This window comes from Bombina bombina, chromosome 2 (assembly GCF_027579735.1).
Source record: "Bombina bombina isolate aBomBom1 chromosome 2, aBomBom1.pri, whole genome shotgun sequence".
Lineage (NCBI taxonomy): Eukaryota > Metazoa > Chordata > Amphibia > Anura > Bombinatoridae > Bombina > Bombina bombina.
The window spans coordinates 1,097,992,774-1,098,013,826 of NC_069500.1; the positions used below are offsets into that span (position 1 = coordinate 1,097,992,774).

Below are 21,053 nucleotides of genomic sequence, written 5' to 3' on the forward strand. Positions count from 1 at the left end.
GAACAGGATGAATCACTCCCATTGTTAACAGGTCTTCTACACAATGTAAGAATGCCTGTCTTTTTATGTGGTCTGAAGACAACTGAGACCTGTGGAACCTCCCCCTTGGGGGAAGCCCCTTGAATTCCAGAAGATAACCTTGGGAGACTATTTCTAGTGTCCAAGGATCCAGAACATCTCTTGCCCAAGCCTGAGCGAAGAGAGAGAGTCTGCCCCCCACCAGATCCGGTCCCGGATCGGGGGCCAACATTTCATGCTGTCTTGGTAGCAGTGGCAGGTTTCTTGGCCTGCTTTCCCTTGTTCCAGCCTTGCATTGGTCTCCAAGCTTGCTTGGCTTGAGAAGTATTACCCTCTTGCTTAGAGGACGTAGCACTTTGGGCTGGTCCGTTTCTACGAAAGGGACGAAAATTAGGTTTATTTTTGGCCTTGAAAGGCCGATCCTGAGGAAGGGCATGGCCCTTACCCCCAGTGATATCAGAGATAATCTCTTTCAAGTCAGGGCCAAACAGCGTTTTCCCCTTGAAAGGAATGTTAAGTAGCTTGTTCTTGGAAGACGCATCAGCTGACCAAGATTTCAACCAAAGCGCTCTGCGCGCCACAATAGCAAACCCAGAATTCTTAGCCGCTAACCTAGCCAATTGCAAAGTGGCGTCTAGGGTGAAAGAATTAGCCAATTTGAGAGCATTGATTCTGTCCATAATCTCCTCATAAGGAGGAGAATCACTATCGACCGCCTTTACCAGCTCATCGAACCAGAAACATGCGGCTGTAGCGACAGGGACAATGCATGAAATTGGTTGTAGAAGGTAACCCTGCTGAACAAACATCTTTTTAAGTAAACCTTCTAATTTTTTATCCATAGGATCTTTGAAAGCACAACTATCTTCTATGGGTATAGTGGTGCGTTTGTTTAAAGTGGAAACCGCTCCCTCGATCTTGGGGACTGTCTGCCATAAGTCCTTTCTGGGGTCGACCATAGGAAACAATTTTTTAAATATGGGGGGAGGGACGAAAGGAATACCGGGCCTTTCCCATTCTTTATTTACAATGTCCGCCACCCGCCTGGGTATAGGAAAAGCTTCTGGGAGCCCCGGGACCTCTAGGAACTTGTCCATTTTACATAGCTTCTCTGGGATGACCAAATTGTCACAATCATCCAGAGTGGATAATACCTCCTTAAGCAGAGCGCGGAGATGTTCCAACTTAAATTTAAACGTAATCACATCAGGTTCAGCTTGTTGAGAAATGTTCCCTGAATCTGTAATTTCTCCCTCAGACAAAACCTCCCTGGCCCCATCAGACTGGTTTAGGGGCCCTTCAGAACCATTATTATCAGCGTCGTCATGCTCTTCAGTATCTAAAACAGAGCAGTCGCGCTTACGCTGATAAGTGTGCATTTTGGCTAAAATGTTTTTGACAGAATTATCCATTACAGCCGTTAATTGTTGCATAGTAAGGAGTATTGGCGCGCTAGATGTACTAGGGGCCTCCTGAGTGGGCAAGACTCGTGTAGACGAAGGAGGGAATGATGCAGTACCATGCTTACTCCCCTCACTTGAGGAATCATCTTGGGCATCATTGTCATTGTCACATAAATCACATTTATTTAAATGAGAAGGAACTCTGGCTTCCCCACATTCAGAACACAGTCTATCTGGTAGTTCAGACATGTTAAACAGGCATAAACTTGATAACAAAGTACAAAAAACGTTTTAAAATAAAACCGTTACTGTCACTTTAAATTTTAAACTGAACACACTTTATTACTGCAATTGCGAAAAAATATGAAGGAATTGTTCAAAATTCACCAAAATTTCACCACAGTGTCTTAAAGCCTTAAAAGTATTGCACACCAAATTTGGAAGCTTTAACCCTTAAAATAACGGAACCGGAGCCGTTTTTAACTTTAACCCCTTTACAGTCCCTGGTATCTGCTTTGCTGAGACCCAACCAAGCCCAAAGGGGAATACGATACCAAATGACGCCTTCAGAAAGTCTTTTCTATGTATCAGAGCTCCTCACACATGCGACTGCATGTCATGCCTCTCAAAAACAAGTGCGCAACACCGGCGCGAAAATGAGGCTCTGCCTATGATTTGGGAAAGCCCCTAAAGAATAAGGTGTCTAAAAAAGTACCTGCCGATATAATCTTATCAAAATACCCAGATTAAATGATTCCTCAAGGCTAAATATGTGTTAATAATGAATCGATTTAGCCCAGAAAAAGTCTACAGTCTTAATAAGCCCTTGTGAAGCCCTTATTTACTATCTTAATAAACATGGCTTACCGGATCCCATAGGGAAAATGACAGCTTCCAGCATTACATCGTCTTGTTAGAATGTGTCATACCTCAAGCAGCAAGAGACTGCTCACTGTTCCCCCAACTGAAGTTAATTCCTCTCAACAGTCCTGTGTGGAACAGCCATGGATTTTAGTAACGGTTGCTAAAATCATTTTCCTCATACAAACAGAAATCTTCATCTCTTTTCTGTTTCTGAGTAAATAGTACATACCAGCACGATTTTAAAATAACAAACTCTTGATTGAATAATAAAAACTACAGTTAAACACTAAAAAACTCTAAGCCATCTCCGTGGAGATGTTGCCTGTACAACGGCAAAGAGAATGACTGGGGTAGGCGGAGCCTAGGAGGGATCATGTGACCAGCTTTGCTGGGCTCTTTGCCATTTCCTGTTGGGGAAGAGAATATCCCACAAGTAAGGATGACGCCGTGGACCGGACACACCTATGTTGGAGAAACACCCCTTATAAAAACCTTTGATACTTTATATAAATGGTATATAAAAGTGGCCCAAATAGTGTCTAAAAATTATTCAAATAAAACCCGGACCCGCCAGGGATGTATAAACTAAACTTCAGAGCTCCTGCAGAGTGTCTCACCCCCTCCTGACAAAAAGACAGGGTGCCTCCAGCAAAAGCTGCTGAACAAAGTCTTCTGCTTGCTGCGCACTTCTCTGCTGGGACATGGGAAGGAGTAGGACCCGGCGCCAAATCCTGTGGAGCAAAAGGAAATTCCTTTCCTGCCATCTAGAAAGCAAAAGTCTACCGCCTACTGCCTCTATTTGGTGCACCGGTCATATGACATGTGACTGAAGCACCGTGAACTTGACCACAGTACACTAACACCAATGTTTATCAGTGCGAAGAATATGTAAGAAACACCACATATGTCCATATGATTGATATGTACTATATCTCATGCAGCCTCTTGTCCCCTCATTAACTGTCATCTGTCAGCAATAAAGGTTGCTATGCACTGTCACCCGCCCTATACACTGTCCGTACTGTAATAAACAAGGCAGTTAAGAGGGTTAACAGAGAGATGGCTACCTGCCTAAGACTTACTAAGTCCTGTGCAAAAGTATGCGTCATGTCACAAACACTATCCTCACAAAAACATGCATACTTTACTCTGCAGCATTCTTGCAGTTGATCCTGTGCTGTAACTAACAGTGTAAGGATCCTCTGTGAGGAGAACAGCATCTGGCCATTATGAAAAGAGGCTTGGGATCTTCCAAGCGACACCTAAGATCTGCTGCGTTAGAGCTTCACTGAGAAGAATTATGTTGTAGCAGCACAAAGCATTACAACCCTCTCTTCTGGGAACTATCCCCTGAGGGTACATGAAATATCTTCTAACACTTCTTTCTCCTTGACGAGGCAAAGAACTACTGAGAGGGGAAGTATGAGGGATATATATAAAGCTCGGGTAGGCTGTATTTGCCTCCTCCGGGTGGCCAGGTGATGTAATCCCAAAAGTAAGGATTGTGGACTCTTACTACCATTAGAAAGAAATCTAATATTGCAAGCATATTATTTTACTAATATAGACAGAATTAATAGGAGACATGGGCAGAACAAGAATTTGGTCACTTGTGCAGTGATTCCTTGTATTTTGGGGAACTTTCAAGATCCATTTGTGCAACAATGAGAAATGGGAACATAAATCATTTTATAGTATTTATTTATTGTATTAATTTGTTTGGATTCAGGAGCAGATGTAGAGTTTGGTTTTCAGTTCTAAAGTGCTGTACAGAAATTAGGTCATTCAAAAAAGAAATGTACTTTGGATAGTGAAGGATATTAGAAATAACGCACATGAGGGTTTATGGATAATTGAAAGCTATCCTAGTAATTTGTTTCTTTTATATTGTTAAATAGCTGAATTATTTTCAAAACATTTATTAAGTAAATCAAACTATATCAAATGGAAACAAATATTAAAAATTGAATGGCAAAAACTTAAATTATGCTTACCTGATAATTTTCTTTTCTTCTGACGGGTAGAGGCCACCAGGAGGAGGCAAAGACACCCCAGCCAAAGGCTTAAATACCTCCCCCACTTCCCTCATCCCCCAGTCATTCTGCCAAGGGAACAAGGAACAGTAGGAAAAATATCAGGGTGAAAAAGGTGCCAGAAGTATAAAAAAAGAAATAAGCGGCCCATATAAAAACGTGGGCGGGGAGCTGTGGACTCTCCCTGTCAGAAGAAAATAAAATTATGAGGTAAGCATAATTTAAGTTTTTCTTCTTAAACGGGGAGAGTCCACAGCTGCATTCATTACTTTTGGGAAAACAAAACTCAAGCTATACAGGGAGTGCAGAATTATTAGGCAAGTTGTATTTTTGAGGATTAATTTTATTATTGAACAACAACCATGTTCTCAATGATCCCTAAAAACTCATTAATATCAAAGCTGAATAGTTTTGGAAGTAGTTTTTAGTTTGTTTTTAGTTATAGCTATTTTAGGGGGATATCTGTGTGTGCAGGTGACTATTACTGTGCATAATTATTAGGTAACTTAACAAAAAACAAATATATACCCATTTCAATTATTTATTTTTACCAGTGAAACCAATATAACATCTCAACATTCACAAATATACATTTCTGACATTCAAAAACAAAACAAAAACAAATCAGTGACCAATATAGCCACTTTTCTTTGCAAGGACACTCAAAAGCCTGCCATCCATGGATTCTGTCAGTGTTTTGATCTGTTCACCATCAACATTGCGTGCAGCAGCAACCACAGCCTCCCAGACACTGTTCAGAGAGGTGTACTGTTTTCCCTCCTTGTAAATCTCACCTTTGATGATGGACCACAGGTTCTCAATGGGGTTCAGATCAGGTGAACAAGGAGGCCATGTCATTAGATTTTCTTCTTTTATACCCTTTCTTGCCAGCCACGCTGTGGAGTACTTGGACGCGTGTGATGGAGCATTGTCCTGCATGAAAATCATGTTTTTCTTGAAGGATGCAGACTTCTTCCTGTACCACTGCTTGAAGAAGGTGTCTTCCAGAAACTGGCAGTAGGACTGGGAGTTGAGCTTGACTCCATCCTCAACCCGAAAAGGCCCCACAAGCTCATCTTTGATGAAACCAGCCCAAACCAGTACTCCACCTCCACCTTGCTGGCGTCTGAGTCGGACTGGAGCTCTCTGCCCTTTACCAATCCAGCCACAGGCCCATCCATCTGGCCCATCAAGACTCACTCTCATTTCATCAGTCCATAAAACCTTAGAAAAATCAGTCTTGAGATATTTCTTGGCCCAGTCTTGACGTTTCAGCTTGTGTGTCTTGTTCAGTGGTGGTCGTCTTTCAGCCTTTCTTACCTTGGTCATGTCTCTGAGTATTGCACACCTTGTGCTTTTGGGCACTCCAGTGATGTTGCAGCTCTGAAATATGGCCAAACTGGTGGCAAGTGGCATCTTGGCAGCTGCACGCTTGACTTTTCTCAGTTCATGGGCAGTTATTTTGCGCCTTGGTTTTTCCACACGCTTCTTGCGACCCTGTTGACTATTTTGAATGAAACGCTTGATTGTTCGATGATCACGCTTCAGAAGCTTTGCAATTTTAAGAGTGCTACATCCCTCTGCAAGATATCTCACTATTTTTTACTTTTCTGAGCCTGTCAAGTCCTTCTTTTGACCCATTTTGCCAAAGGAAAGGAAGTTGCCTAATAATTATGCACACCTGATATAGGGTGTTGATGTCATTAGACCACACCCCTTCTCATTACAGAGCTGCACATCACCTAATATGCTTAATTGGTAGTAGGCTTTCGAGCCTATACAGCTTGGAGTAAGACAACATGCATAAAGAGGATGATGTGGTCAAAATACTCATTTGCCTAATAATTCTGCACTCCCTGTAGAGGACAATGAATGCAAAAAAAAAAGGGCGGGTAGACGAGGCGGCCCATTCAGAGGGCACCACAGCCTGAAATTATCCAAACACCTGACAAAAACTGCTTCACCAGAAACAGAAGTATAAAAACTGAAAAAACCAGCAAGGCCCCAGTTAGAGAAACCTCAGAATCAGTAGATTCCACTGAGCACAAAGCCTCCGAGGAGACCAGTCCCGCAGGCTCCAAGCCCACACTTGAACTTACCCCCGACCCGAAGGAAGGGGACCTCCACATACCCCCTGAAGAAAAGAGTAAGAATAAGAATAACTCAGAGATCTAAAGACCAACAAGCTAGGTAAAAGGGACCCTAGACAAAACTCCAAGCGCAAACCAAGGTTGCAACATGACAAAAAATGCAGAGAGAACGACCGAACAAAGAGAAGGGAGGAAAAAACCCTACCATTATCTGAACAGAAGTCCAAAGGACCATGTAACGTCCCAAACCTGGAGATCTAGAGAGACGAGGAAGACCCCATCCCTCACACAGCGTGCAATCCGCACTATGAAAGAGCGACCGAGAGATTAAAAAAAACACCCCCGGGAACCGCCTAAAATTAGCACCATAAAGCTTATCGTGCTCCAGATGAAGCCATGGGCTTCCCTCTGCAACAGAAGTCTAGCAAGCTCTGCAACACTAGCCAACCAAGCTAGGAACTGCACCAGAACTCCCACAGAAGAAAAATTCTGAAGGAGTATAGAACCCACTCCCTCCCAGCAAAAAGAAGGAAGTAGGAGAGCATCCAAAACCAGCAGAGAAAAGCCCCCTGCTGAGGAAGGAAATGCTGCTAAGCCTCCCAGATAAAGAGAGATCAGAAAATCTAAGTAAGATACACGGTCAAGGTTCAACCAAGCAGACAGACCTCTGACCCCCACTCAGAGGCAAGGGACTCAGCACCAAAGTGACTGGCAATGTTCGAAAGCAGGGAAATAAACCATTCCCCAGACCACCCAGATTCTCAGTAAGGAAAAAGGAGGGTACTAAATTAAACGGTACCAATGGGTAGAGCAAACTCCACCATTTGCTAACAAGACTGGCATGCTAACCAACTAAGCTATGACAAAACATAGGACGAGCTTGGGTTCCAGGACCCAGACACAGATCCTTACCCTACAAGAAGAGACACTCCCAGGCAAAAGAGAGACTACACTGAAACAACAGTGACTGCACGATACCAGAATCCAACCCTTCAAAACATCCTGCACGCAAGGCAGGGGGAACCTCACTGAACAGAGGAAGACCTCTGGGCCACTCGGTGGATACTGTGGTATGCCCCAATCTCCCTAAGGGGAGAAGAAAGTAAAATATAACCGCTCACCCGCCAACATTGGCATGGAGTGTGCGGCAGCAGACAGACGGCAAAGGCAATACCAATTGTAGAGGAACCATCCGGCTGCAACAGCCGGCCCAGAAGAAAAACAAACAGCCATTGAGCACACTTTTAAGGTGCAAATAGCTGCAACAGATTGTGACTGCAATCTCCCACTTGCTAGGCAGCTAAACTATCCAGCAGGCTATTTTTAAGAAAAAAATAATAAAAGAAAGGGCAAGTGGAAGTCTCAGAACCGGAAGGACTGAACCTCCCAAAACCCATCTAAGAAATTCGGTCAGATATTCAAGACAAGAACAGGTCCGGAAAACCGGACATCCGGAAACCGGAGCCGGCCACAAGGTAGTAACTCTTGAGGAACCATAGGGATACCTCATACGGAGAACCTGTACCCAAGGAGATGCAATCACAGCCACATCGAAAGGTCCTTGGACACTGGACGTTCACTAAAGCATCCCAGAGAGCATATCTCCTAAAGGCTCGAGGGACAACACCCCAAAGTCCAAATACTAAGGAGCTGACAAGAAATATAGCTCAAAACTAGATAATCCAGTTTGAGAAGATAAAATAGTCTCTAAACAATCCTTCAGGATCAACCTCCTGGAAACCCCCACAGCTCAAGGAATTAACGATGGACAAGGCTCACAATTCCTGGCGAGCGACAGATAAAACCGAGACATCATAAATAAGGGCAGCTCCAGGAAAAAACGGAGACAAACGCATTCTCCAGAGGGCCAAAAACATGGGAGCAGACGAGAAACAGTAGGAGGAAGAAAAAAGGCAGTAATTGCCCGAACCTCCCAAACAGATGACCCCCCCAACCAGCCCCAAGAAGGGGAAAAAAGAAGCCTAAGACATCTCGACCCCTTAAGAGTTACCGTCATCAAGGGTTTAAAAAATACATCCAATGAGAATACCATAGAGGAGCTTAAAAAAAAAATAATCGCCCCAACCTGGTACCCCAGATGTCCAAGAAGTCATCTAAACCTCCATTCCCATTGGGAATGGAGAACCCTAGCTCCAAGGCCAAAGGACCTCCGGAACCCCCAGAGTAATCTTTAGCAGGATCCGCTTCTGGAACCCCATCAACAATCAGAAACAGGACAATGAGGACTAAGTACAATCCCTGTGATGCCCCACCCAAAAGAAGAAACAAGAACCAGCCTGACGTCTAGGAATGAAAGCTCTCCTCTACCATGTTTTAGCCCTGCAAGGGGCGGAGCCTCAAAATTTTTTTGAAAACTCATGGATGTTCCTTTCCACGGAAATCTTTAGTAAAGGCGAAAGCTTTATTCGAACTGAAGAGAAACCAGAGTATAACTAACTCCTCATCCGAGTGAGCAACTCACCACCCAACCAGGATAGCCAGTTATACCGGCACCACGTGGATGATATAGACCCTAAGGAACAGAAAATAGTACCCGACCAGGCCCAGCCTGCTACATAGGGCACTCAGAACTGACCCAGGCCAAAGAAAAATCGAAACCCCAATAGGAATCGACAAAAGGAACTATAGACAAGACATCTATCTCCAAAAAATCAGAATCCTCCATAACTTGGATAGAAATTATGGATAGAAGAAAAATAAAAACGGCACCTTACACCCCCAATGGCTGGGGCACTCACCATCTCCTGAGACCCAGACAACTAACGAAACAGTCTATCTCCGTCGCCACGTGGTCAGGAATACGGAAATGGAGTGCAGAACGTGACCATGCCTAGTCACAAGGTACACCACGCAGGTCAGAGAAAATCGTGCCAAGGCCAGAAGAGACGCACAGCCTGACAAAAAAAAAAGGCTGTTATGTTCCGATATAGCCATGAGCCCAAGCGTCACTACACATTAGCAGATAGAATCATATAACAAACATGATTAAAGTCCCCCCCTGTCCAATAACCTCCCTCAGGAGATATTAACCCTTGATTCCATAAAGATAAAGGAGTCCCACTAAGACCCTAACTTCTTCGTTTACATTACATTCACACATTAAAGTAAAATGAAACTATTTTACCGGAATCTACTCCGTAGAACAGGAACACGGCCCTTCAAGTGTGACAGATAGTAGCCTAACTTCTGACATGGACCTAAGTGAAGAAAGCAGGCAGTAAAACTTGTCAACGTTGATTGCTAAGGAGCTGTTAACATGGGATTGTTTTTGCAGAATGACTCTCCCTGCATCTCCAGACTCTAACATTCATCCATGCTCTCACTGAGAGGCTGGCAGGATTACTTACTTACTCCAGTCTCATTTCGAGTACTACCTTCCATAAGAGACTATCTGTAATCTTCCGACACTTCTCTGCCAACCTCCTGTGACAAAAGGCAAAGAATGACTGGGGATGAGGGAAACCAGACGTGGACTCCTTGCCCAGTGAAGCTTGGAGGAATATGGCTGCACCTCACTGACAAGGTTTATTGGAGGCCGAAATGATCATCTGGGGTTGTCATGTTCCTTCTTCAAAGGAGAATCGCCTGGTATTTAGGGCTGGAATGACCTTAATTGGCGGGATCAGACTGATATACTTCAGGAAACTTTTCCTTTGTGAGAAGCCGAACTGGGCTAAAAGAGGCTACTCCTAGGTGGTGACTCGCCATAAAACAAGCTGTTGTTGGTAGCTGGGAGAGCTCTTCTCTATTGTACGTAACTGTCTAACGAACCTGGTGAACAGAAGATTCATGATAAAAAAATAAAATATATATAGCAACTGAACTGGACAAAAGGCAGAAATCCATTAAAGGGGAAGTAAACCTACACATAGTGCAGAATAATATAACATTAATATAGTGCCAACTTTATACTTCAAAGTATTTGAAAGATTTTTTATGCCAAAGTAAAATTTTGTAGACCGCTGCTCCTAGCTCTACTGAGCGGGTATGGTCTTTTCAGAAGCACATCGCGGCACGCTGTCTAGTCATAGCCGGCCCAATTGTGCCATTAAACTCAATGTAGCTCGCTCCCGCTCTGGTCTGGTAGAGGGAGCGAGCTACATTGAGTTTAATGGCGTGATCAGGTCGGCTGTGACTAGACAGCGTGCTGCGATGCACTTCTAAAAACACCCGCTCAGTATAGCCAGGAGCGGCGTTCTACAAAATTCTACTTTGGCAAAAAAAAATTTGGCAAGTTGCAGAAAGCTTAACCAAGAACCAAAAAAAAAACACAGCAGTAGCTTACTTGTCCTTTTCTTGAACAAAAAAAAAAAGAACAGACTAGAGGCTAACTAACCCTTCAAAGAACTGGCGGATAAAACCAAACCATCCTGAAGAAAAAACAGAATTCTAGGATTTCAGTACAAAAAAAAAAAAAGTAGGAAAAACCATACTCCAAACCATATTGGAAACCTTCATAGTCACAAGTTACAAGTCTAAACCAAAGTATTCACTACAGAAACAGAAGAAACCACAAATGTCTAAGAACTAACCATTAAATCTCCAAATCATCAAGTTAAGAAACTTGAGATCCAGAAGAAAGGACAGACCTTTAGAGAAAGAGGTCATGGAGAACAAATAGACAACTGCACTAAAATTGCAAAACAGATTCTGTGAGGGCAGAATCACAGATTATCTCTATAATGCCTGATCCTAGCAATTACCTTTGGAAAAAAGTTCCTGGGAAATTTGTAGTTGAACCGAAAGGCCATCACAACTATCTCTGGGAGACCCAAAAGATGCACAATCTGATTGAAAACATCCAGAAGAAGAGACCATTCGCCTGGATGGAGGGATAGATGACTGAGAAAATCTGCTTCCCATTTACTCACAATTGCAGGTTTGGACACAGCACTTACTACTAAAGCAAACGGAGGTCATTCAACAAACACCAGACTCAGCGAACAACCAATGTCCTCCAGCTTTTCAAGTTTTAAAATAGATCTTTATTCAGCAAACATGGGTCCAAAGTGAAAATAGCAACATTTCAGGCTAATCCATGCCAAGCACAAGTAAAGGCATGAATTAGCCTGAAATTTAGCTATTTCCCCTTGGACCCATGTTTGCTGAATAATGGTCTGTTTAAAATTTTGAAAAGCTGGAGGACATTGTTTGTTCCCATTTCCTCACCCCTGGAATATGGACTGCAGAAATATAATTGTCCTCTGCCCAGGAAAGAATACAAAATACTTTTCTCATAACTAAGGAACTACGGGATCCCCCCAATATACAGTAGATGTATGTTACTGCTGTAATATTGCCTGAATGAAAAAGACAGATGAGACTCACTTTCCAACAGGGGCCAACTCTAAAAAGCCTTAAAGATCACACAGAGTTTCAAAATATTTATGGGTTACCTCGCCTCTTGAGTAAACCACACTCCCTGTGTTCTCCGAGACCCTGAGACTGCACCCCAGCCTTGTTTCTGTACAGCCCAAATAGCATAAACAAAAGGAGCCCTCTGAATAATAGACTGATGATCCGGCCACCAAGACAGGGACTGAGTTGTCTTAGGATCCAAACAAATCCTCTAGGAAAGCGGAGTATGATTCCTGCACCATTGCCAAAACCACACAAAGCTGAAAAAGCCTCATGTGAAACCGAGAAAATGGAATAGCATCCAATTGTCAGGGTAACAGCAATCAGACAGATGTGAAAAGCTAAAATAATCACACCTTTATTAAATAATAGCAAAATTAATAAAGGGTCCAAAAGCCAGGAGTCAAACCCAGAGTAGTCAGAAGAGCCGGGACATGAGCCAAAGGGAGTAGTCAGATGAACCGGGGTCAGGAACACAAAGATCAGCAGAGTCAGGAACAAGCCAGGGATCAGGAACCAAAAGGGATGTCAAACAAGCCAGGCTGCACACAGGAACACACAAAGAGAACGCAAGGGCAAAGGCAGACTGAACTGAGGCACATCATAAGTCTGGGACTGCAGCCTGTCTCTCACTGATGATGTTCTCCAGTTTGGCCATAAGAGGGTGCCAGGGTGTAGTGAGCAGTGTTACACACTCTGCAGCAGGCGAGGAGAGAGACAGGTGAGTAAAAATGGCAGCCAAGCAGCAAATAAACAAAAGCAGGGTGAAACCCTGACACCAATGTGGCAAACATTAGGCCCATAATTACCACAAAAAGATCTACTAAAGGACACCAAACAGACTGAAGATATAAAAAGTCTGAAAACAGCCTCCTCTTAATACGATCAAAGAAAGTTTCATAGAGACTAGTCCATTTGAAGACCCAAAACAGAAACTCTGGACTAGGGAACAAGAGAACTATATGAAAAACTACAAAAGTCTGTTGGAGAGACACTGTTAAATGAAAAGATAGAGCCTGAACCAAGAGAACGTTCAGGTAAGAAAACAATTAAATACCCTGAGCTCTCATCAACTACAAGAAAAAAATATTCTGGGAGCAGTAGCAAGACCAAATGGAAAACAAAAAACTGATAATGTTTGTCCGGAAGGCAAACCTTAGCAACTAGAAAGGATCCATGTGGAAAGGAACATGAAGGAAGGAATTCTTAGAAAGTATTGTGGACATTAGCTAAACTTGCTGCACAAGAGTCAAAATAGTTTCAATCCCCAATTTATTCAGAACTAAGAAATCCAAAACTGGACTGAAAATACCTTTGTTCTTTGGAACAAAGAAGAGATTAAAAAATAATCCCAAACACTGTTCCAAATTGTAATAAGAACAAAGACTCCCATGGATTCCAGATCCGAAACAGACTGAAAACATAAATTATGCTTACCTAATAATTTTATTTTCTTCGGACGGAAAGAGTCCACAGCTGCATTCATTACTTTTGGGAATTCAGAACATGGCCACCAGGAGGAGGCAAAGACACCACAGCCAAAGGTTTCAAATACCTCCCCCACTTGGACTCTCGGATGCTATCCGTCAATCTCATTGCAGATCTACCTCCCCCACATCCCTCAACTTTTTCTGCCAAGGGAACAAGGAACAGTAGGAGAAATATCAGGGTAAAAAAAAGGTGCCAGAGGAACAAAATGTACAGCCGTACCATAAATAAAGCGTGTGCGGGAGCTGTGGACTCTTATCGTCAGAAGAAAAGAAAATTATCAGGTAAGCATAATTTATGTTTTTCTTCTTAAACGGGAAGAGTCCACAGCTGCATTCATTACTTTTGAGAAAACAACACACAAGCTAGAGGACACTGAATGTGAACAAAGGGAGGGTACAAATAATGCGTCTCCTTCGAAAGGCACCACAGCCTGAAATTACTCGACACCCCACAAGAAACTACATACGACAAGGGAAAAACCAGAAGCCCAGGTAACCACTCATCAGTTACATAGACTCAGAGTCTGCTGAGCACAAGGCTTCCGAGGAGTCAACCCTGCGGCACTCAACTCCCACAGAAAACATTTCTGACCTAGAACCAAAAAAACCTCTATCAACACCCGAGAGGGAGAGAAGAGGAACCCGTAAGAAATCCGAAGGACCATCCAACACAGGCTCAAGCCAAACTGGCAAAATCCCATCTACTCCTGAGAGGGAGAATAGAAGACCCTATGAGATATCAAAAGGATCCAATCCAACTTAGAGCAACCCGAGGTTGCCACAGGACCACCGTCCAGGGAAACAAATTTCATAAGAGAACAAGGACCAGAAGATAGGTCCATAGTCAGGAGAAAAATGTCACTAGGATGACCAGAAAGTCATCCACATAGCCCTAACACCGCACCATACCAACCATGGTGATCCAGAAAACCGCAGGTTCCCCCTTGTAACCTAGATACCAAGAGACAGAAAACTGTCCTAGCCACTAAGAAGAGCTCTCCAAGAGGGCACAGAGCCCCCTGAGCGCTAAACTCGCGATGACCAATCCCCAGGCAGCAAGGCGTCCTGAGCCATCGTTGGACACATTCCACCGAAAAGAGCCCAAAAAAACTCGACAACAGCTCCCGTTCAAAGAGCGTTCCATCCTGGCAGCAAACGCAGCCAATAGAGAGATGGGCACAAAGAGGCCCCCCATTAACGGGGAGGACAAATTCAATACCAGCAAACTGTACATACTGCAAAAGAAGACTGTTTCCTGGCCTTCCTTCCAGGATAACGGTCCCAGCCCAAAGGATAGTGAAAGACCGAAAACAAGAGTCTCGGACCCCTGGAAGAAAAAGGATGGATCTACGAGGAATCAAACCCCCAGAGTAGAACCTTGACCGAACTGGCAGGCTATCCTGAACCATGACAGGAACCTCATGCTTGGGTCCAATGACCCCTACATTGCAGCCTTCCAAAAAGGAATACTCCCCAAGGGAAGAAAAGTACTCTGACCCACAGCTTTCTGAAACCAGAATACATTCCGTAATTCTGAGGACGCAAGAGAGGGAAAAAAACCCTACGAAGCGAGAAAACAAGGAACCACGGGTCCTTTACAGATACTGAGGTACCTCCCATTACAGGAGAACACGAAAAAACCCTTTCCTCACCCCAGGCGAGAAGAACAGGATTAGGTGAAGGTAATGACTCTTCCAATCGAGGCTAAACCCCATATCGTCAGTCCAGTTGGAACAGCAACTGGAGAATACCAAAAGCATCAGATGTTCCAGCAGATAAGTAGGGATCCATCAGAAAACCTCAAACAGAAGCCTCAGGCTGATATAAATCTCCCATGAGAGTCAGAAACCTCCCGCCCGCTCCAAATGGCCACACGGGAGAACAAACCCTAAGGTTAAACAGGATCATCCATATCCGATCCATGAGAGAGACATGGTCCTAAGCCGGAGTCCTCGAAAAAGAGAACCAAACCGAAGATCTAAAGCTCCAGAGAAACCCATAAGCTGTCTCCTATGGGTAGGAGCGCACCAGACAGTGCTTTCGCCATCTAAATCCTTAGATATAAAGAACCTTGCAACATCCACAAAACCAAGAGTACTCCCCACCGGTTTATAAGGGGGGCAACCAGTACCCCTGGATCACAAGGTAAAATAATGTAGACAGGCCCACACACTAGAGAACATAAATGGTAAAATTTCTAACCCAGACAGGCGAAAAGACTGCAACTGACCCAGACCTCCTACCCCTAAGCCCGAAGGGCTAGATCTGCAATGAGATTGACGGATAGCATCCGAGAGTCCAAACACCCTGGTATGATAAGGGGCAGTTCTTATCTTGGGAAAACAAGTTTCCAGAGATCCTTGCAGGATCAGTCTCCCGACATCCTTGAAATGGAATAACAACGGGAGTCTCGCAGCTCTTGATAGAAAGACAGGGAAGCCGCTGTACTCTACAAACTAGAGTAAACGAAACACTGAGAAAAGAAGGAATAATGACATGCCCGCACTTCTAGATAAAAGACCCAACCCAAGACAAGAGGGAAGGAAACATCGCCCCCGCAAACTGAATGCGACTAGGCCACAAAGTCGTCATCCAGGGATACAGCAAGTGGAGACATAAATCGTCCACCCAATAGTAGACCTCTGTAAGACAATCCCATTTCCAGACTCCAAGGAATGGAAGCCTACGGTTCTGAGTCTCCAGGGCCCTAGGAACCCAGATGACGTCTAAAAATAACAGTCACGCATAATGTTAGCAAAAACCAACTTATATCGGAGCTCACAACCTCTCTACTGGAAGCATTGTATGTACGCCCCAGTCCCCATATTGTATAGTAGGATCCGAGCCCGGAGTCCATAACAATGGCCCATAAGAGACATTTCTTTCTCCTTTTTTTTTTAAAATCCGACAGGATAATCAGCACCAAAAGGGTGACATGAACCCAAGAAAACAGTAGACATCGCCTGACCAGTAACTGCCTGGTACAAGAACACTCCAGAACTGTCTAAGGTCCAAGAAAAATCGACCCGAAGGTTGGATAATGTGAACTATAAAACATAACCTCTGTGTTAACCAAAGTGCCCATGCGACCACAAAATCGCAAGCATCAGTTCCAGAGAAAGAACATTCAAGTTAAATCAAAGGGTGAACGTATACAAGAAATCAAATGCATCCTAACAGGATTAAAATAAACATAAGGCAGCACCCGTGGGTGAACGCCCAAGGGAAAAAAAGGTACGCCAACCGGACCAGACGATCAAAGGCCCCCTTTATCCAAGCTCAGATCTGGAACCGATACATAAAATAAAAACATAAAAGCGGAGACGACAAGATTAGCTTCATCCCCGAGTGTCAAACCCAGGGTGCCATCCGGCATCTAACGCCTTGAATCCCTCGGCCCACTAGGACTGGGATCCTCCAGCAACGCCAAAACATGCCATAGTAGAACACGAAGACGTGCCAACCTATGACAGAAGGCAAAATTAATCCTTGCCGGATCGACAAATTACTCCGGCCCCAAGGTTGGGGTACCTCAAGCCTCAGAGGCCCACGCTTCCCCAGGAGACCAAACTGAGTCAGGCAATTCCACGCCCGACGGGCCCTGGTTAACAGAACACGGACAGTATCTTAAAAATATTTCACTTGGTTGATACAAATGAGCCAAGGTTGCAAATATGGCCATGGGGAACCGTGCCGTAACCTCTGAAGGAAACAAGCCACCTTCCGGAGAAGGAGTAAAGGACATAGGGACACCTGCTTGCGTAGCAAAGGAAAGTTCTGGGACACGTGCCTCACAGGACCTAGAATCCTCGTGGCGGATGGCTCAACGCACTCTGAAGACCCTGAATCGGGAGAAGAGGGTACTCTGGAACGGCAATCGGAACATATCTGATGGGCATGGATAACCCGGGCCATTTCATATTCATCACAAGACGCATTCTCCGCATCTGAGACATTCGTGTCTAAAAAATCAGAATCCTCAATCTTGGGATTAGAAAAATGACCAACACTAACTGGCACCTCTTTTACACCCCAAATAGCTGGAGCACTCACCACCACACAGTCAGCATACAGAAGTGAAAACAATGTAACCACTCCCGGTCACAAGGTGCACCGTGCAAGTCATAAAAAGAGCGCACAAATCTAAAGATCGCGCCAATTGATGATAAGGCTGTAATGTTCCGAAAAGCCATGAGTCTAAAGTATACTACACATTCAGCAGATAGAACCACATTACAAACATGATTTAAAGTCCCCCCTGTTCAATAATCCCTCCCCCTCTTAAGAGGATATTAACCCATGATTCCTATTTAAGATAAAAGGAGTCCCACTGGGACCCTACCTTTTCATGTTAACATCACATCACATAATGAAGTAAAAGGAAACAATCTTACCGGAATCTACGCCGTGAAACAGGAACACGGCCCTTCAAGTGTGATAGTAGCCTCCCCTCTGACATGGACTTGAGTGAATAAAGGCAGGCAGTGAAACTCGTCAACGCTGATTGCCAAGGAGCTGTTAATATGAGTCGGGATGGTTTTGCAGAAGGACTCAACCTCTCCGGACTCTAACCTTTATCTCACTGAGAGGCTGACAGGACTACTAAAAACTCCAGTCCCATTTCGAAGAGTACTACCCTCCATAAGAGACTGTCTCAAACTTCTGACACTTCTCTGCCAACCTCCTGTGACGAAAGGCAAAGAATGACTTGTGGATGAGAGAAAGAGGGGGCGGTATTTGAAGCCTTTGGCTGGGGTGTCTTTGCCTCCTCCTGGTGGCCAGGTTCTGAATTCCCAAAAGTAATGAATGCAGCTGTGGACTCTTCCTGTTTAAGAAGAAAAGAAGGCTTTTGCTTAAAAAGGATCCTTAATAACATGAGACAGAAGAAACCGTCCTCTGAGAGGCATCAGCCTAAACCCTATTCAGAAACCCTGAGAGATTATATTCAGAACCCAAGGATCCTAAATAGACTAGTATCAAACCTTCAGAAAAAGGCAAAACCTGCCCCCTACCAAAATATCTAGATCGGGGGCTACACCTTCATGCTGACTTGGATGAGGAAGTAGGTTTCTTAGATAGTCCAGTTTGAACTATGCCAAATTGGAAGACTTTAGATTCTTAGAGGAAGAAGAAATTTTCTGTTACTTATTAAAAACTAACCAGAAATGATTAGGAGCTTAAAATTTACCCTTAGACTTCTCGTCTTAAGAAAGAAAAACTCCCTTACCTCCTAACACAATAGAAATAATAAAATCTAACCAAGAACCAAAAAAACATCTTTCCCTGAAAAAGTCTGAATTCAGAAACCTCATCAACTGACCAGGACTTTAACCACAAAGACCTTCTAGAGAGAACTGCTAATGGCATTCTGTTGGAATTAAAGGGACATTAACCCCCAAATATTTCTCTTTAATGATTCAGAAGGATCATACAATTTTAAATAGCGTTCCCATTTACTTCTATTATCTAATTTGCTTCATTCTTTTGGTATCCTTTGTTGAAGCAGTGATGCACTACTGGGAGCTAGTTTAAAGCCAATGACAAGAGGCATATATGTGCAGCCACAAATCAGGAACTTTACAACTGTATCCCAAAGCTCAACAGAAGAAGCAGGCAAAGAAAACATTATCTTAAAACATAGCCAATGGATAAAGGCTACCAGTCTTTGACCAATCTAAGAAACTCAGAGACAGCATTAGGAATAGGGAGTTAGTCGGTTTAAAAATCCAAAACACAGACTGAAAACCTAAAGTACAGAATACCACTTTAAAAATTATACAAATATGATTAATCTAAAGGAAAAAAAAAGGAGGATAGATCAGAAACAGACTCCTGATCATCAGAAAATATCTCACCTTCTGATGACGAATCAGCAGAACAAGGATCTGGAACCTTTTTTTTAATAAAAGCTTAGATCTAGTAGAAGGTACGCTTACTTGAGGGAAGCGTAGGCACCAGCATTTCGGATATTGTGTAGAGTGTACAAGCTTCTTGAGTCCTGGACAGAAATTAGTAGAACTCCCCTGTGTAGAACAAACAGTAGGATGGCAGATACCTTAAGAGGCAAAAGCACCATTAAAACGCATGATAATATTAAAACAAGGATTGCAAACATCAGCAAGTTTACAATATACAAACTTCATATTGGTGGAAAAGTGATCAGAGGAATTAGCTTCTAAAGAAGTTTCTAGGACAGTCACAGAAGGCTCTATGATTAGAATGACAACAAAGTAGAAAACACAACCAGAAAGCTAGATTTCCCTAAAAATAAAGGGTTCTTGAAGCAAGTGGTGGCAGGCTTAGGACTGTCTGGAAAACTGAAAGGGGCCAGCGGTATGTGCTTCTTTATGGAATTAACCCTTTTAGGCATAGTTTAGTAACAGACAAGCAAGTGAGTTTATTGAACTGGAGACTTGGAGACTGGAAACAGGATAAGCGAACAGGTGTGCCCACACCAGAACTGGAGTCTAAGGTAATGCCCACAATAGGGCCAGGAATAGGAGTGACCCCTGTAAGGCCAGAAACAAAAGTGAAAACTTAGCATCTATTTAAAATACTTATTTCTTTATGTAAAGAATACTGGAATGTGAAATATTTACAGTAAATACATAGCTAAAACACTTTATTAAAACAAAATTTATGCTTACCTGATAAATTTATTTCTCTTGTGGTGTATCCAGTCCACGGGTTCATCCATTACTTGTGGGATATTCTCCTTCCCAACAGGAAGCTGCAAGAGGACACCCACAGCAGAGCTGTCTATATAGCTACTCCCCTAACTGCTACCCCCAGTCATTCGACCGAAGACAAGCAAGAAAAAAAGGAGAAACTATAGGGTGCAGTGGTGACTGTAGTTTAAAAAAAAAAAAAAAACATAATTTATGCTTACCTGATAAATTCCTTTCTCCTGTAGTGTAGTCAGTCCACGGGTCATCCATTACTTATGGGATTATATCTCCTCCCCAACAGGAAGTGCAAGAGGATCACCCAAGCAGAGCTGCCATATAGCTCCTCCCCTCTACGTCATACCCAGTCATTCGACCAAAACCAAACGAGAAAGGAGAAACTATAGGGTGCAGTGGTGACTGGAGTTTAATTTAAAATTTAGACCTGCCGTAAAAACAGGGCGGGCCGTGGACTGACTACACTACAGGAGAAAGGAATTTATCAGGTAAGCATAAATTATGTTTTCTCCTGTTAAGTGTAGTCAGTCCACGGGTCATCCATTACTTATGGGATACCAATACCAAAGCTAAAAGTACACGGATGACGGGAGGGACAGGCAGGACCTTTACACGGAAGGAACCACTGCCTGAAGAACCTTTCTCCCAAAAACAGCCTCCGAAGAAGCAAAAGTGTCAAATTTGTAAAATTTTGAAAAGGTGTGAAGTGAAGACCAAGTTGCAGCCTTGCAAATCTGTTCAACAGAGGCCTCATTTTTAAAGGCCCAAGTGGAAGCCACAGCTCTGGTAGAATGAGCTGTAATTCTTTCAGGAGGCTGCTGTCCAGCAGTCTCATAGGCTAAACGTATTATGCTACGAAGCCAAAAAGAGAGAGAGGTAGCCGAAGCCTTTTGACCTCTCCTCTGTCCCGAATAAACGACAAACAAGGAAGAAGTTTGTCGAAAATCTTTAGTTGCCTGTAAATAGAATTTCAGGGCCTGGACAACGTCCAGATTGTGCAGAAGTCGTTCCTTCTTTGAGGAAGGATTAGGGCACAATGAAGGAACAACAATCTCTTGATTGATATTCTTGTTAGTGACTACCTTAGGTAAGA

At 43.5% G+C, this 21,053-nt stretch overlaps 1 protein-coding gene and 1 non-coding gene across 2 annotated transcripts in view; both read right to left on the minus strand.

Annotated features, from left to right (window-relative positions):
• The window catches only part of GATB (glutamyl-tRNA amidotransferase subunit B), a 657,300-nt gene that overhangs the window by 434,902 nt on the left and 201,345 nt on the right, over positions 1-21,053 (minus strand). The gene's annotated exons all lie outside the window — the stretch shown is intronic.
• On the minus strand, positions 8,746-8,859 carry LOC128650608 (U5 spliceosomal RNA). The gene has a single exon (XR_008400887.1). It is a non-coding gene; the product is annotated as a U5 spliceosomal RNA (small nuclear RNA).